This window comes from Pseudophryne corroboree, chromosome 3 (assembly GCF_028390025.1).
Source record: "Pseudophryne corroboree isolate aPseCor3 chromosome 3, aPseCor3.hap2, whole genome shotgun sequence".
Lineage (NCBI taxonomy): Eukaryota > Metazoa > Chordata > Amphibia > Anura > Myobatrachidae > Pseudophryne > Pseudophryne corroboree.
Genome location: NC_086446.1, coordinates 561,880,646 through 561,895,221, shown reverse-complemented (window position 1 = coordinate 561,895,221; position 14,576 = coordinate 561,880,646). Strand labels below are relative to the sequence as shown.

The window sequence follows — 14,576 nt, the reverse complement described above, 5'->3', positions numbered from 1 at the left end:
CACTGGAATTATACGGCAGTATCACTGGAATTATACGGCAGAACCACTGGACATATACGACATTATCACTGGACTGGATTTATATGACAGTACAACTGGATTTATACGGCAGTACCACTGGACATATACGGCAGTATCACTGGATTTATATGGCAGTACCACTGGACATATACAGCAGTATCACTGGACTTGATTTACATGCCAGTACTACTAGAATTATACGGCAGTACCACTGAAATTATACAACAGTACCACTGGAATTATACGGCAGTACCACTGGAATTATACGGCAGTATCACTGGACTGGATTTATACGCCAGTACCGCTGGAATTATATTTCAGTACCACTGGAATTATACTGCAGTATCACTGGAATTAAACGGCAATACCACTGGACATATACGGCAGTATCACTGGACTGGATTTATACGCCAGTACCACTGGAATTATATGGCAGTACCTCTTGACATATATGGCAGTATCACTGGATTTATACAGCAGTTCCGCTGGGCATATACGGCAGTATCACTGGACATATACCGCAGTATCAATGGACATATACAGCAGCACAGGGACCCCACCACTGGGCTGATGCAGGATAACACAGCACCACTGCAATGGACTGGACTTATACAGCAGCACTAGACATATAGCAGCAGAGGACACCACCACTGTGACTGGACTGATGCAGCACAAGACACTACTACTGTACTGATGCAGGATAACACAGCACCACTGCAATGGACTGGACTTATACAGCAGCACTGGACATATGGCGGCAGAGGACACCACCACTGTGACTGGACTGATGCAGCATAATACACCACCACTGAACTGATGCAGTACAACACAGCACAACTGGACTGGACTTATACAGCAGCACTGGACATATGGCAGCAGAGGACACCACCACTGTGACTGGACTGATGCAGCACAATACACCACCACTGAACTGATGCCGTACAACACAGCACAACTGGACTGGACTTATACAGCAGCACTGGACATATGGCAGCAGAGGACACCACCACTGTGACTGGACTGACGCAGCACTAGACACTACTACTGAACTGATGCAGGACACTGAGGACGGAGACACATCCTCTCTCTACACTCTCTAATGCCGGAGTGAAAATGGTGGCGACGCGCGGCTCCTTATATGGAATCCAAACCCCGCGAGAATCCGAAAGCGGGATGATGACGTTTTACCTCGGTCTGGTTTCTGATTCAGGTGGGAAACCCGAGCCTGACTCAGATCCGGGCTTGGGTAATGAAGTTCGGGGGGGTTTGGTTCTCAGTGAACCGAACCCGCTCATCTCTAGTGGAAATGAATGTTATTGAGGTTAATAATACCGTAGGATCAAAATTACCCCCAAATTATGTGATTTTAGCTGTTTTGAATGTTTTTTTTCAAACATCATCCAGATCCAAAACCAAAACCAAAACACGAAAGGGTATTTTTGTCAAAACCAATCCAGATCCAAAACACGAGCATATAAACCAAAACCAAAACACGAAAAGTGCCCGCCGCACATCTCTAATTTTTACATTATTGAGAGAAATATCCAGATATCAGTTTCTCTGAAAGTTCAACAATTTGTAGTGATTACTGAAAAATATTCAATAAGGAGAATGAAGACTAATAAAATGGTCATTGCTATTTGGACAGCACTGATCTTTTTCATAGACTTTGAAAAAGACACATCACATATAGAAAGTTGAATGATACTAAAGACACACATTTTATTAATGCCCCCTAAAGAATAAGTAGGACAGGCAGTGGGACATGAGACCCAGGAAAAGAGAGGGTATCTAGATATGTCGAGAGAGAGTATCATGATTAATTTGTAAGCTTGATAACCCTCTGACTGCTACTTATTACCGTGATGTCTAGTGGACAAGACTGCCATATACTGTCTGAAGGTCTGAATTTGGTCTATGGTGATTGCTGCTTGAATAAGTACTACAGTACTGACACTAGATACTAAGTTACTAGGATGTAGGTTCTGGAAAGCAGAAAAACTGGTGATGCTGATAAGAGTTTGTAAAAGACCAAGTGTACAGTAGAATGCCACTGACCGGCCCTACATGACAGTTGAGTGTTGTGATCATGGTTGGTTTCCTTGAGAGGTACGCAGAAAATTTAAGACTGCGTTCCATAATGCCCCCATGATGGAGTGAGGGTAAGATAGTATCTGTAGGCATCTATAAGCCTCATGGGGTGAATACAATTGTATAAAGACAGAGAAGTGAGAAACAGAGTTCTGTTTGGCAGTACTGTAGTATTACTTGAAATAAGAGCTGATTCATTCCTGTTTTGGAGTAATCCCTAAGCGACATGTGCTGGAAAGTAAAGCTGAATGATAGAAAAAAATTACTGTAAATACATTTTATCAAAATGAGATTGAAAATTGTATGTGTAAGGATATATACATTCTTATGAGACAGACTGACCTACAACAATGTGGCTGACCCAAAGGCACAACAAAGTAGTAATTAAGTGTAATACCGAACAAAGGTGGTCATTCCGAGTTCATCGCTAGCTGCATTCGTTCGCTGTGCAGCGATGTGGCAAAACAATGGCACTTCTGCGCATGCGGCGCAATGCGCACGTGCAACGTACTATTACAACGGCCGATGTAGTTTTACACAGGGTCTAGCAAAGCTTTTCAGTCGCACTACTGACCGCAGAGTGATTGACATGAAGTGGGCGTTTCTGGGTGTCAACTGACCGATTTCAGGGAGTGTTCGTAAAAACGCAGGCATGCCAGGAAAAACGCAGGCGTGGCTGGGTGAACGCAGGGCGTGTTTGTGACGTCAAAACAGGAACTGAGTAGTCTGAAGTGATCGCAAGCGCTGAGTAGGTTTAGAGCTACTCAGAAACTGCACAAAAAAACTTTGTAGCCGCTCTGCGATCCTTTCGTTCGCACTTCTGCTAAGCTAAAATACACTCCCAGTGGGAGGCGGCATAGCATTTGCACGGCTGCTAAAAACTGCAAGCGAGGGATCAACTCGGAATGACCCCCAAAACCTCCACTGCAAGAAAACAGGGACTGCATAAAGTATGTATACTGCTTGTTGCCATCTGAGAACATTTTATGAATAAAGTTTAATGCTACATTTCTTCTTACAGCATATTACTTAGAATTAAAATAACTTAGAAAGCCGCTACATGCAGCACATTAAGCTTTGCACCCATAGAAATATAAAGAGGAATTCTTTGCACCAAGGGACATTACCTTCTCCTCCCAGGGGCATGACTATCACTATTTCCACATCAACAATCTCCACTCAGGTCCCCGCAATCTCTTTAAATCTAATGCCCCACCAAATTCTCCTCCATGTCATATTCCCCATCAATCCCTACATCTCTGCCATCTCACTTACCTATGACCATTTTCTGCCACACAATAGAGCCCTCAATTCATATTATGCTGCATACAGTAGAACTGGATGGTGTATTGTATGTATTTTATATAGAACACATACAGCAGTGCCAGATTAAGGTCTACATGGGCCTGGAGCTGAAATTCCTGAAGGGCCTAATGTAGGGGTGGGCAACAGGCGGCCCGCGGACCGATCCTGCCTGGCCCGCTGTGCCCCACCAGAGTGCAATGACAAGCGGCCCAACAGGCCGCTTGTCATTGCACTACTCTCAGATGCGGCGCAGCTGAGGAAATTCCGGTCACGTCACAGGGTCAGCTGACCGGGATTTCCTCTGTTAGCTGGGCGGCGCGGGGAGCGGGCACTGCAGTGAGCAGGAGCGGCAGCCTGTGAGGAGGAGATTGAGCGGTGGCCAGTGAGGAGAAGCAGCGGGCAGCGAGCCGGAGCAGGAGAGGCCACATCAGTGGTGACTCCGGCCGGCAGCAGCGCGGATCATTGGACAGCGGGGATCGTCTGCCACTGTGACAAACAGGTAAACCCCCTGTCCAGCCAACCCCTGGATCAGTTCTTAAGCTGCCATATAGGTTTAAGGGTGGGGAGGGAGGGGAGTTAAAAACTGCAATATGGGTTTAGGGGAGGGGAGGAAAGGGGGGGTAGGGACTGTCTGCTGTAATGTATAAAAAGGGGGATGCTGTCTGCCGTAATGTGTAAAAAGGGGACACTGTCTGCCGTAATGTGTAAAAAAGGGGGACGCTGTCTGCCGTAATGTGTAAAAAGGGGACGCTGTCTGCCGTAATGTGTAAAAAAGGGGACGCTGTCTGCCGTAATGTGTAAAAAAGGGCACGCTGTCTGCCGTAATGTGTAAAAAGGGGGGACGCTGTCTGCCGTAATGTGTAAAAAGGGGACGCTGTCTGCCGTAATGTGTAAAAAGGGGACTGAGTATTTTGTGTGTGGCCCTCGAATATTCGCTGGAAGTGTTAAGCGGCCCCCCAGCTGAAATAATTGCCCACCCCTGGCCTAATGTGTGCCTCCATAGGGGTTGTCACTAGTGATATGTGGGGCATGACCATTGGCGTATCTATAACGGGTGCAGTGTGTGCAGTGCACACGGGCCTCTTGATCCCAGGGGGCCCAAACTCCACACACTGCACTCCTGTTTAAATACTTACCTTTCTGTAGTCTTGAATCAGCGCTGCAGCAGCAGCAGCAGCAAATTTTCACTGGAAAAATGGCTGCCATGCATGTGCAGTAATGATTAGTCTCCGGAAGATGGCAGATGCGGCGCTTCTGATTGTGCTTATGCCTTGTTAGTAAAAGCGTTGCCCTATTTAGATTTTGGACATGAACACAATCAGACGCTCTGGGTTTTACAATACAACGCTTTGTAAATAAATACCCTACTTCTCATCAAAATACATCAGTCAATCAATATCACCATTAACCTCTTCATTACCTCCCTCTTTCTCACCAAAAAACCTTCATAGAGTAGTTATTAACTACATTATGAATATTAACCTTTCACACTTATAATAAACACAATCTTCATAAACTAATCCCATTATTCCTAATAGAATTTCCCTTATTATACTTCTCCCTCCTCCCCCACACAGGCGCTCATAAACTGCTGTTTATTTCACTTCTCACTCACCTGTTGAAGATCATGTTAATCCAATTGTAGCGGGCTGCCAGGGGGAGTTAGGGCCATGTGTGCACCACAGCAGATGCACATCCCCAGCGGCTCTCACACCGCAAAGCATTTTTTTTTCAATAACAAGAACTTTATTAAAACAGCCATGGGACACCAAAGTACAAAAGTTGTCTCGCTTTCCCCCTGTATGTGTCTGTTTCATCTCTGCACCCTAAAGCGGGAGCACAGTGCAAGATTTGCAGGAGGGGGTTTCCAGAGAGGGGTGGAGCCAAGCACAGGGATGGAGACTGAGGTGACTCAGTATATGCCAGGTCCGTTAAACTAGTGTATGTAGATAGACCTACATGAGACAGATAGGTAGATAGATAGATAGATAGATAGATAGATAGATAGATAGATAGATAGATAGATAGATAGATAGATAGATAGATAGATAGATAGATAGAATGTATTTTACTGCCAGGTGCTAGACCATGAAGGGATTAGCCAAAAGCCAGACTAAGGAAAGCAATATCTATACAGTACACATATATAGATGTGTGCATATAATATATATATATATATATATATATATATATATACATATACACACACATATACACACACACAAACACACACACACACACACACACACACACACACACACACAGTGTGTGTGTATATATATATATATATATATATATATATATATATGGCAGCAGCTATTGGTGTGTGCGATTTAGTTTGCCTGTTTTATATATATATATATATATATATATATATATATCTCCAAACAAAAACTCCACCATGTGGGCATTATACAGTATATACAAACCAGTCAGTATCATCGGCACTCAGTGCATAAAGAGACAAGTATATATATATATATATATATATATGTATATATACATATATATATATATATTAGATAGATAAATGAATATATGTATATATGTCAGTTTTTTTTAAGCACTAATAGTTCAAGTGCGTCCAGGAAGAGGATCAGACAGTGGCCTGTAATAAGAAGCAGCAGCAAGTGGAGGGAGATTACAGCAGCTGCCGAGACACAGACCCGAGGATTAGTGCACAACCCGCAATTTGCACGTTTTTAAAGGGGTGGAGCCAAATTCAGGAGGGGCAGCCTCAAGAACAAATTTGGTCAGAACCCCCCGTGTGCGTCCTACCACCCGACTTTACACAGCTTTCTACCTTATCTGTCTGTTCAGTCTGGCTTCCACCCTAGCTCCGCCCCTGGATTGGAACCTTTGTGATGTCATGCGGTGCAGCGAGGGCAGTGAAGCTCTGCACTGACTGCACCGCTATTTTTAATGCCAGGGAGTGGGGACCCGACTCCAAGAGAAGAGAGGCATTCTCCTGGGCAGGTAGAAGGGAGGGGAGGTAACTCAGCAGAGTTTGAATGGGGGCCTGGGAGGACGGCGGCTCTCAGCTTGTGATAGGAAATTTTATCCTGTGAATGCGTCCAGTCTCTGGTGGGCCTATTTTTATGGGGACGCCTAGAGCTGCTGCTACACCCGCCCCATGGTTAATCCGGCTCTGACAGTATAACTCAATGCATTGCAATTTGTCCGTTTCTAGAGCTCACCCCTGTCTGTCTACCCCTCCCCTTTAGAATGTAAGCTCTCAGAGCAGGGCCCTCTTCCCTCATGTGCTTATCCTTTCTTACTTTAATAATCTTCAACTGCACCACATCCAGCAGTCTTCTGCCACCTGATACTTATTCCAGTGTCATATGCTGCTGTAGCTATGTTTATTTACCCTGTACTTGTCCTATACTGTCATCAACTGTAAATTGCTATTTTCCTGTTTGATTATTTGTTTATGTATTCTGTAATTGGGCGCTGCGGAACCCTTGTGGCGCCATATAAATAAAGGATAATAATAATAATAATAATAATAAAAGATTCCTGTCTGCATTCAGAGTTTCCTGCTTCTATGTGACCGTACCTTCCCTATCCATCCGCTTGTGAAACTAGCCATTATCCTCATTCAGGTGTGGTTGCACCTGCGCACATCATTGCAAAATACCAATTTTCAGATCTTTGCGCTTGTGCAGGCCCCTTTCTGCACGAATGGGTCCTTTGAAATCGGAAGCAGGGTGGCAGCAGACTGTCAGTGATTGACAGTCTGCTGCCGTCTGGAGGGTAGGGAGAGGGCGGCAACAGCCACCGTTTGTGATAACAGAGGTGTGTCGCTGCCGCTTAAGGGGTGGGAAGAGGCCAGGGATCTCTGTTGTTAGATGTAGATGTCCTGGTCTCTGTCACGAGCAGCTAACAGCTCAGACCACTACTGCAGCAGGAGGCTTCTGCATGTAATAGATGCCTCCTGCTGCATTTGTATACAGCGCTATCAATGTTGCTTCCAAGGAAGCAGCAGTATCACTGTTGCTTCCAAGGAAGCAGCATAGAAGCAAATCCAACCGCACCTGAGTGACCTCCTATGAGACCGCTTTTCACACCAGCCCTATTTTTGGTTCAAGAGATCAGTCTTAATTCAGCCTGATCTCTGCATATGTTCACTTCTGAATTGCACTTAATTCCATCTATATGGCCCAAGACACGCCCACAGAACACTTAAGTGTGAGCACCGTGTCTGCCAACTTATACCCAAAGATGTGCAGTTGCTAAAGAATCGCAAGATCCGTCCACAAACCAAACTTGCGTGGACCTCTGAGTCAGACTGGAAAGCTACTGAGTGAGGGTCAGTAAGCTGTAGAGAAGCTTAATCAATATATTCCACACACTTACGCTGCTTCTCGAGGGACATGTACAGTTTTGAGCAGCAAAGCATTTCATCGGTCCTCCAGCACATTTATGAATTACAAGGCAGCACACTAAAACATTAAGCTCACCACCTGCATTTTATTCTGTATCTGAGATCTGCCAAGTGCAATTAAATGGCTTGGGAAACCCTTGAGTATCAGCTGCATGAAAACAATTCACTTTGATTTTACCGCAGTTTCTTTCTCCAGAGTTCATCTTAATCTCCCAGCTCCAAAGACTCCTTGCAGCCGCTTTAGTTTTTGTCCCTGCTGAGAGACCATTTAAGCTCTGTAACAGAGTATAGAGTTCCTATTCGGTTTTAGAAATACTGCAGTGTTTCCAAGAAGATTAGTCAATTCAATCAGTTAACAATCTTTTTTTTTCTTAAAGCAATAGAGTGAATGTATACAAGCAGTGAGTGCCTGTTTCATGTTTGTACAGAAATACATTTGCAAATTAGATTTTTTTTAGGCTCCGGAATTGATAATTATCGCAAGAGAAGCTGCTACCCACAAAAGAAGATAGACACCCACCGGAGCCATTGCAAACTCACTCTCAACTGTATAAATATACGCAGCCTTTAGGCAATAATTAGGAACATTGACTGCTAGGGTAGCCCTATAGCTTTGCAGACTGGACACGGCAGTAGTGACGCAAGCATCATGTTTTTGTATGTACATGATCGCAGATGACGGCATATATACATATACAAAAAAAGGTCATGACACGCCTGCATTTTTTCTAGCACTCCCAATTATCACTCCCAAATGGTCACTTCCTGTCAATCATGAAATCCTCACTGTGTGTGGATTCGCAGAGGCATCTTGACACAATCGCGGTGCATGTGCAGTCTGCCGATAATCGCTCAATTGAGTGAACATCGACATTGCGTGTAAACATGAATAAGGCCCTAAGTACATACTGTACATATATATATATATATATACATATATACATATAATGCTATGTGTATACTGTATGGGATCAACCTAAATTGGTTATCCCCAAACGCTGTCCCCTCCCAGGATATGCAAGTCAGTTCATTTTATGGATTTTTTTTTTTTATTAGCAGTTTCTTTTTTTTTTTAAATAAAAACATTTTTATTCCATTTTCAAATATCACAGATCATTCAAGAATCAACAGATGATTCATATAGACAATACACGATATATGAAAGTATAGGAAAAAAAGAGCAAAAATAGCACAGAAATAAAAACAGTACGTGTACGTGGCTATTTAGAATAATGACCAAAGAAGGAGGCTGCAAGCCCTTAGAAAACCCGACCGATCATGGACAATAGAAAATACATATGACAGGTCATTTGACGAAGTCAAGATCTGACCTAAGCGGTAATTGAAAAACCACAAATAATCAATGATTAAACAGAAAACCTTAATGAGACAAAAAATAAACACAAACAGGGACAACAAGGAAAAGTATAGGGAAACAGGGTAGGGGAGCAGGGCAGGCGGTGGAGTAGGAGGATCTGCAGTAATAGGTAGAAATGGATTTAGCATACTGACAATACTGTAATAGGTAAGTCAGAGAAAGACACTATACATTTAGTATATCTAGAAAAATAATAGACATCCCACCTTGAGTTCCCATCTCGGCTTGGCACTGTCCAAGTCTAACTGTCGATATAGAAACCACGATGTCGACTCAAAAAGCTTAAATACATGATCTCGTTGATGAGGTTCCAAGGAATCAATAAATGGGTTCCATTTCCTATGGAATTTAATTACACCTTGTTCGATATCTGGGAGCGTGGAGCGTCTATCGAAATATAATAGTTGAAACAGAGTCTGTTTCACTGCGGATAGGAATGGAGGAGTTTTAACCGTCCAATTTTGCATAATGACTTTCTTTGCCACAGTAATAATCGTGGTCAGTAAAGGAATAATAGCTCTTTTTTCCATGCCAAGATCCCAGTTATCTAAATACACACATAATAAAGCCAATGGGTGGGGCTGAAGACGTACGGAGAAAATAGTATTAATAAAGGATAAGACTTTATACCAAAATTTGCAAATTTTTCCACACTCCCATATATTATGGAACAAAGTACCCGAAACATGTCTACATTTAAGACATCGCCCTGTCTCATCTGCAACCATGTATTTACGTTGGGCTTGTGATATATAAATTCTATATATAATCTTTACATGAGTATCTCAAGGTATTATCGTAGTATTTAAACAATGGGGACTGGTCTTGAAGGGACGGGATCACAGATTGCCACGCTCACCAGACTCAGTGCCACATCGAGTTTTTAGCATCGGTAAACAAGGAAGTTAAATCTTTAGTCATCAGAAAGCTCAGGTGAAAACATAGAAGGTGGGTGTTGAGCAATGTAGTGCCGAATCTGAAGAAACATATAGAAGGTGGTGGTAGGGATATCATATTTCTGTTGCAAGTCTTGAAAGGAAGGCAAAGGTAGAGAACCCCCAGGGTCAAATACATCTCGTATTGTAGCTATTCCCGCTTGGCACCATGAGTGATACATGGCGTTTTCCAGACCTGGGGTGAACAGGGGGTTTCCCCAGAAACTAATAAATTTGCAGTGGGTTGCGATGTAAATGTTTATTGGTCATCCGCCACACACAGTATGTATCATAAAAAAGAATATTCTGCAATATTGCAGGCAGTATAGAGGTTTTGGGTATATGTAGAAGTGTACCTGGTGAGAAAGGAGCAAACATAATTCAGTTCCAATTGTAAATTCGTATAAATGGCTCAGTAGTGCAGCCAATCCAGGATGTAGCGGAACAGTACTGATTTAGTAAAGTGGCTAACATTATGTATCCTAAAACCACCTTGTAATCTGGGTAATTGGAGTTTGGCCACGGCTGCACGTGGTTTTTTACCTCGCCAGAAGAATGTGGAAAATAGTGAATGACAGTATTTCTGATCCTTTGTAGTAAGACTAAGGAGTAGCATTTGAATAAAATACGAGAGCTTGGGAAAAACTATGCTTTTTAATACCGCCACCCTACCCAGCAACGAAAGCGGCAAGTTCCGCCATCCCTCCAAAAGAGATTTAATTTTGGCTAAAATAAAAGTAAAATTGGCAGCATACAGCTGTGAAAGACGTGGTGTTATATTAATGCCTAAGTATTTCAAAGAAGTTGAGGCTCTGGGTAAATTGGCTGTGGAAAAGGGTGAAGCATCAAAAGGTTCATGAGAAAACAGCGGCAGAAATTCCGATTTGTGGAAATTAACCCTATAACCAACGAATAAACTAAATTGAGATATTGTGTCACTTACCGCCGGGACTGAGCGTGTTGGGTCCCCAAGGAATAATAGCAAATCATCGGCAAAAAGTGCCAACTTGACTTCCTGGGACCAAACACAGATACCCCTGAAGGAAATATTTTGCCGAAGTGCTATCGCTAAGGGCTCCAAAGACAGTGCAAATAGTAGGGGAGACAAAGGGCACCCCTGTTGAGTGCCACGTTCAACCTGGAATGGGGATGATAAATACCCATTACAAGCTATTTGAGTCTGGGGTTTGTAATAAAAAGCTTGCAGGCTGTGTATGAAGTACTCCGGGAAACCAAACCGGCCCAGCACCTCAAATAAATGATTCCAAGCGACCATGTCAAATGCTTTTTCAGCAACAAGAGACAGAAGCGCTGAGCCAGCCTGGTTCCCAGACAACTCCAACCACTGCTGGACCGAGAGAACCTTCCTCAAATTTACTACTGAGTGTTGTCCCATTACGAACCCCGTCTGGTCCTCATGAACCACCGATGGAATAATCAGTTTAAGCCTGTCAGCCATTATCTTAGTAAGTATTTTATAATCTAAGTTCAGAAGAGAGATAGGTCTATAAGAACCCGGATACTCCAAATCTTTACCAGGTTTGGGTAAGACCTTAAGCATTGCTGAATTAAAGTACTGAGGGATTGCCTTCCTTTCAAGAATATCATTGTACAATAATACTAGGGAATCACTGATACGTGGTAAAAGTATTTTATAGTATTCCCCCGAAAGCCCATCGGGGTCTGGTGCTTTCAAGGGTTTCAGGGATGTGATAACCGTAGAAACTTCTGTAATAGTGATGGGGGCGGTCAACATGTGAGCGTGATCCGCAGTAATTTGTGGTAGAGCAACCGTAGCCCAAAAAGCTTCTTTCTTAGATTCATCTACCTTGTCAGTAGCATATAAATGAGAGTAAAAGGCAGAAAACACTTCAGAGATTTGCTTTCCAGAGGTCACTCGATCACCTTCCTGTGTAAGTAATGAGGGGACCATAGTAGTCGGGTGTGACTCTTTAGCTAAATTAGTGAGTACACGACATACCTTGTTCCCCAGACGGTGGAATTTATAAGACCTCTGGGAAGCAAAGCTATCACCAATTTGAGACAGTACAGCATAAAAATCAGTTTTAGCCTGGATATACACCATTTTCGTTGTCTGTGACGGAGTCTGTTTATAGTTCTCATAAGAATCTGAAAGCATTCTCTGTTTCTGTAAATAGGTGGCAGAGGTATCTCTGCGAAATTGTGCTACAAAGGAAATAATAGCGCCCCGAAGGACAGGTTTGGAGCCTTGCAAAACAATTGGGGATTCTGCTGCGCATGCTCCAGATTATCTAGATAGTAAGATTCCCATGTAGCCTCTATATGTGGACGAAATTTTAATGAGGTTGCCAGGTGAGTGGGAAATCTCCATTGGCAATAAGGGGCCTCTGCCTACCATTGGAGATAAGGTAAACCAGATCACTGCATGGTCAGATATGCAGATTGGTTCAATACCAGAGGAAGCAATTCTGGGTAGCAGGTGCAGGAAACCAATAGGTAATCAATGTAGGACAAGGAACCATGAGCTGCAGAGAAACACCCTATCAGTAGGGTGTTGTACGCACCAGCTATCAATAAGATTCGATTGCTGGGACAAACATGGAATACCAAATTTAGGGAGGGGAGGCCTCTTTTTACTTGAAAGCTGTCTATCTAACACAAGTGAAGCGACAATATTAAAGTTACCTCCTACAATAACATTGCTAGAAGTGAAACGTGAGATTTTTTTCTACTAAACCTATGAAAAAAGACCTAGAATAAGCATTGGGTGCGTACAAGTTACAAATAGTGTACCTGACTGAGGAGATAGTAATGTCCCCAATAACATAGCGTCCATCAGGATCGGCCAGTATCGAATGCACAACATGCGGTATATTTTTACGTAATAAAATAAGAACACCACGGGATTTCGAGTTATACGGAGCTGACGTAAGAACAATTTTCCCACACATATTAAGTTTAGCAACCTCAGAAGCTACTAAATGTGTCTCTTGCAATAAAATGAGGTCAGCTCGTAATTTAGAAAGGTAGGTAAACTGCGCTTTCTTTTCACAGGGGAATGAATCCCTCCAATATTCCAAGAAGCAATTTTCAAAGAAGCCATTCAATCCCAGAGAGAGGACAAGAAAATAAACCAGAAAAAGAAATACATAAAAAAACAACAACATTGCAATACAGTATCCCGTACCTTTGACCTATCAGGTACGGGCTGGTATGCAGATCCTGAAGGAAAGGGAGGGGGGTGGAAAAGACAAAGGAGAGGGGGGACATATAAACATAAAAAATATGAAACAACATTGCAAAAACATGTAGAAAGAAAAGTTGAGACAAACAAACACAAAGGCACATAACCTGGTCCCACATCAAGAGCCAGGAAATGTGCAAACACCTGTAATAAACTTCACAGTTGGGAATATAAACACAAATAATTCCTGGACAAACCAGAAATCAACAGTACAATTATAGATCCGGAAGTCCTAGCCGCCTATGGTGTACAGAAGAATATTAGCAGTTTCTTATATAGCGCAGTATATTCCGTTGCGCTTTACAATTAGAACAACAGTTATAGAACAAAACTGGGCAAAGGCAGACAGACATAGCGGTAGGAAGGCCCTGCTTGCAAGCTTACAATCTATAGGGAAATAGGCATTGATACACAAGGATAGATGCTACCTATTACATTATGGTCCACCAGATTGCTAGTTACTTAATGGGTTGTATGATATGATCACCCAGCAATGTTGGAAGACAAAATATGTGGTTATGTGGACTGTACAGAGAGGATGTAATTGGATAGGGAAGCAGTGAAGGTTATGTGGATGGGTCTGGAATTTTGTAGGCTTGTCTGAAGAGATAAGTTTTCAGGGAACGTTTGAAGGTTTGGAGACTAGAGGAGAGTCTTATTGTGTGTGGGAGGGCATACCACAGAGTGGGTGATGCCCGGATAAAGTCCTGTAATTTTGAGTGGGAACAAGTAATACATGTGGATGAGAGACGCAGATCTTGTGCAGAGCGGATAGGTCTGGTAGGGAGATATTTTGAGATGAGTGAGGAGATGTGTGATGGTGCAGTTTGGTTAATAGCCTTGTATGTAAGTAAAAGTATTTTAAATTTAACATGGTAGAATACCGGTAACCAATGGAAGGACTGACAGAGCGGATCAGCAGATGAAGAATGTCTAGCGAGGAAGATTAGCCAATGGATTGTAGTGGTGAGAGCCTATGTTTGGGAAGACCAGTAAGGAGACTATTACAATAATCAATGCGGGAGATAATGAGTGCATGGATTAGAGTTTTATGTTCTAATGTTTGCGATTGACCACAAAACTATTCACAATTTTGCAGCTAAACTTCATTTTATATAGAATGCTTCGGTCCAATCAGCAACAGCAATCTGATCGGAAGTAGCAACATTATTTTCCTGTGTCATACTGTAGGTAGCTTTTTTTCAGGGCTTGATCAAGGGTTTCTGCCACCCT

At 42.8% G+C, this 14,576-nt stretch overlaps 1 protein-coding gene across 5 annotated transcripts in view; it reads right to left on the bottom strand.

The window, feature by feature from the left end:
• ANKFN1 (ankyrin repeat and fibronectin type III domain containing 1) overlaps nucleotides 1-14,576 on the bottom strand; it is a 1,208,371-nt gene that overhangs the window by 1,115,938 nt on the left and 77,857 nt on the right. Inside the window, exon 1 of one of the 5 annotated variants that reach the window (XM_063961281.1) lies at nucleotides 5,033-5,112. The exons of the other annotated variants lie outside the window; for them this stretch is intronic. The gene's annotated coding sequence lies outside the window, so the exon portion shown is untranslated. Of the gene's footprint in view, nucleotides 1-5,032; nucleotides 5,113-14,576 lie in introns of those variants that run through there. 5 annotated transcript variants of the gene reach the window in all.